The sequence below is a fragment of the Macrobrachium rosenbergii genome, chromosome 3 (assembly GCF_040412425.1).
Source record: "Macrobrachium rosenbergii isolate ZJJX-2024 chromosome 3, ASM4041242v1, whole genome shotgun sequence".
NCBI classification, from domain to species: Eukaryota; Metazoa; Arthropoda; class Malacostraca; order Decapoda; family Palaemonidae; genus Macrobrachium; species Macrobrachium rosenbergii.
This window is the reverse complement of record NC_089743.1, coordinates 84,084,971-84,089,970: the sequence shown is the minus strand read 5'-3', so window position 1 is coordinate 84,089,970 and position 5,000 is coordinate 84,084,971.

Here is a 5,000-nt window from a genome sequence, read left to right as displayed (position 1 = left end):
TGTGTGTGTGTATGTGTGTACATGAGTATGATCACTTCTTAATACTACGAGTTACTACACTATCGTAGACCTGATTGCACCATCAAGGCGTGCAAGGCCATAAACTAGACCCTTTCATCCACACTTCCAAGTCTCTTGAACTGAGCAACAAAAATGACAATTCCAAACCGGAATTTTCAGGTTACCCAAAGGCCTTTGAACTTTCGTTCGCACTTGGAGATCTGAAACTTCCTCTTTTACTCTCTGTCTTCGAACGTGTCCGTTGGTCTGAGACGCAGGAGCATGAACCAGGTGAGTCGAGATACAGTGTCTTCAAGATTGAGGGATGGGCTCCTTTTTTTTCTCTGGTTACGTTGTGCCAGTCACGTCTGATAAATACTGCAGCTGCCTCTCTCTCTCTCTCTCTCTCTCTCTCTCTCTCTCTCTCTCTCTCTCTCTCTCTCTGTAAAAAAAATATGGGGATTGTTACGCTCAAACTCAAGATAGCTTGGCATGAATTCTTGGGTGAAGCAGACACTTGATTTTATTATCTAAGAGGTAAGTTGATTAAAGGTATAGCACATTGGCTGTACAACTCCCGTCGCTGTGCAATGCATGAACTGAAAATTGATAATGTGCTGAGCTTTCCGAGAACTTCGTAGCTCACGAATTTTTTGTAACACCTCTTGTCGTATTTTAGTGTTCTGATATTTTAGTGCCCGTGGTATAAATAACAGAGTGCCCAGTGCAATTGCTAATCCATTATAAGAGTCAATTTTCACGTAATGGTGAACTCCAGTTCGTTTGGAACCAGAGGAAATCCAGTGCACTTCCTCAAGAGGCCATCATTTAACCAAAAGCATTCGTGATACAATTAGGTGAAAGACAGAACGCTAGGGTTAGGAGATACTCTTTGCCATCCGATACATTCCGTTTTTAGATGGATTGTTTATAAAAAAAATAGATATACATATGTCATAAACTAAAGTAGAAATCTCTGATTAATGCAGCACAGTATTGTATATTTTCCATATGTAAGACAGGAGTAAGTGGCATGCATATACATAAATTTATATATATATATATATATATATATATATATATATATATATATATATATATATATATATATATATATATATATATATATATATATATATAGATATATATATATATATATATATATATATATATATATATGTATGTATGTATGTACCGTATATGTATACATATGTATGTGTATACATACTTATAAACACACACATAGATACATACATATATATATGAATGTATGTATATATACATACATACACTACAGGGATATTAGTCCCTACTGCCAGTGTTCGGTCCGTGTCATGAGACCTCCAATCTGTTTTGTTAAAACGAGTATAGCAAAACTAGAACAAGTGATATGATGCCCGCTGACTTGAAAACATGTCCTGCTTTTAGTTTTGATAACAGTGTTTCATTATTGTTCTGAGAACAATGTTGTTTTTGTGGTTGGAATGGGGGCTTGAAAGATTCTGTTTCTTACTTCTGTGCGTGCTTTAGAATATATATATATATATATATATATATATATATATATATATATATATATATATATATATATATATATATATATTGATTTTGTGTGTATTTGTGTGTTTGTATGAATGTACATGTTTGCATTTTGAGTTGAGTTTATATATATATATATATATATATATATATATATATATATATATATATATATATATATATATATATATATATATATATATATATATAATATATATATATATGTGTGTGTGTGTGTGTGTGTACTCTATATATGTCAAACACGACCAGGAAGAAAAAATATGTCTGTATTTGTATGTTAATATGCACGTATTGCATGTTTCTGTCTATATCTCTCTCTCTATATATACATATATATCTGTATATATATATATATATATATATATATATATATACATATATATATCTGTATATATATATATATATATATATATATATATATATATATATATATATATATATATATATATATATATATATATAGGCTATCAAACAAGACTGGGAAGAAACAAAAAGGTTGTAGATGCAGACCGGTTATGAAGATGGCTTAGTGATAATGCCGACATTGGTCAGGATCTACAGCCGTTTTTCAATTCTTCCTGGTTATGCTTGATATATGTAAAATCATTTGTAAGAGTGATTATTAGTATGGATATATAATTATATATAATTTATATATATATATATATATATATATATATATATATATATATATGTATATGTATATATATTACTCAAATGTTTATCCTTTTACATATTTTCTTCACTGAATTTATTTCATATAGTATGTAGTGATTTAAAGTGTGTGGAGTGGGAAAACAAAATTCTATGTACACTGAACTATGAAAAGGAATTCGTGACAGGACTTAAGTAAATCACTGAATACCTGAGGCAAATTGTTGAAAAGCTAATGCATCTCATAGAAGACCGATTGCAGAGTCGTTAAAAGAGTTGTTGCAGATCTTTGAAGACCTGTTGCAGATCGCTGAAGAGTTGTTTCAGGTCACTGAAAATCTGTTGCAGTTCACTGAACTGTTGATGCAGATCACTGAAGTGTGAATAAAGGGTATTGACTACGAAGAGTTTTAAAGTAAAGCCAGTACAGTATATAGCAGTAAATTAGGTTACCTGGTATTTTAGACCAAATGAAGTGTTCCTTGTCAGTTAGATTAATGTTTTTTTTTTATTACTTTTATTTATGATGAAAATGTTGAAAGGGCTTTTGAGAAGTAACGACCGTGAGAATTTGTGACGACAGCTTAAACAATGCGTAGACAAAAATAGGAAAACTTACATAACATGCTGTGCATTGAGTAGAATGAAATATGAATCTTTAAAAAATTGTGTGCTAAGCGTATAAAAAATGAAAATGCAAATAATAATGTGTTCACTGAGAAAATAAAATAAGACAACGATGATAACTATTTGTACACACAATAAGTAACTAGAGAAAGTTAAATAAACGCAAGCAAAAACTAATAACACTATTGATCGAATGTGGAGGAACAGGCACCATCTTCAGAGATGAAATTATAGGATTAAATTGTTAGACTGTCAAGCACTGAATGCAGGCCTGCTAACTGGAAATGGTAATAGCATCAGATTGTAGTGTCAAATGAGATGTGGCCTTTGTGAGCTTAGGGGTTGCGTGACGAAATCTCAATTACAACAAAACATTTTTTGGAAATTTTCAAAATAAGATGAGAAGAAGAATTTTGAAAGAAAAAATGGCAGGGAATAATAGCAGTAAAAAAAAATATTAGAGGTCAAAGGGAGGATAGATTAGATTGTATTATTGTCATCCAATGTAATCATACATTGGCACGAGAAGGCAAAATCGCATTGAACAGTATTACAAAGTTTTGGAGTTCATATATAATTTAATTCCGATGCAAATGTATATATATACATATATATATATATATATATATATATATATATATATATATATATATATATATATATATATATATATATATATATATATGTGTGTGTGTGTGTGTGTGAGTAAGATGAATCAAACACTAAACTGAATATATATATATATATATATATATATATATATATATATATATATATATATATATATATATATATATATATATATATATATATATGTGTGTGTGTGTGTGTTGTGCGTGTGTGTATGTAAGGAGAATCACTAAACTATGAAACATTGGTTTTAAAGTTACCACCTGTCGTAAGGCAACTTCGATAGCTCAGCAGCCTCAAATAACATAATATCCCAATTACACTTCGCACACTGAGCTCAAAGATGATCAGTTTAAAAGCAGGAAACTTCTTCCTATGAGATTCAACGAAATTATCAAAATGTTACGCAAATCTACACATCGAGCATTAATATACTGAGACTTTATCTTATACCATTGTTTGCTTTTTTTATGAAATTCTTAACTCATTATTTTACTGACTACTTCTTGCTCCTCGATAGTAATTTCTTATGTATAGCTGACCAGTTTTGTAATAAATAATCATATTTCTAAAGCAAAAATACTGAATAATCACAATATCAAAGGCATTATTTCACTGACTACTTCTTGATCCTCGATAGTAATTTCTTATGTATAGCTGATCAGCTTTGTAATAAATAATCATATTTCTAAAGCAAAAATACTGAATAATCACAATATCGAAGGCAAGCATTTCACTGACTACGTCTTGATCCTCGATAGTAATTTCTTATGTATAGCTGACCAGTTTTGTAATAAATAATCATATTTCTAAAGCAAAAGTACTGAATAATCACAATATCAAAGGCAAGCATTGCAGAAAAAGTTCTGAAAGTAGGTCAAGAAGTACTTGCGTCTGTCATCTCCAAACAATAGCTCCAGCTTCAACGCAGAGAATTACTTAACCGTCAAAGTACACAACAGAGATCTTTTCCTGCTCCCCGAATACTTCAGTCGAATTATCCCAAAGTGACCTAATAAAATGAATCCAAATATATTGGACCACTTTTTCCAAACAACATTCCGTAAAAGTAAAGCACGTGTCCTTGGCTTCGAAAGTCGTCTTGACAAAAGGAATTTTTTCTGAGGAGTTTGGGGGTGGGGTGGTTGGGGAGTGGACCTTAAGGAGACAGTCCCCACCCTGAAGTAGATGTCTGTTGAAAGTTAAATCTCTCTCTCTCTCTCTCTCTCTCTCTCTCTCTCTCTCTCTCTCTCTCTCTCTCTCTCTCGTACTCGCGCAATGCTTAGCATCTTGGCGATTGCGTATAAGATCCAGTGAATGCATTTTTATGCAAATAAAAGTTGACAGTCCCTCAGCAATGGTTTTGAACAAGATCTCTTTCGAAGCCTTGGTCTATACGACCTTTACTAATCGCCGTCAGGCAAACAGCCAGCTTTGCACCTTGTCCGTTATGCAATCATTATTCGTACTAAGCGCTCTCTGTGCGATCATCGCCTTAAGGCTTGGTCAAATCTCTCTCTCTGTGTTAC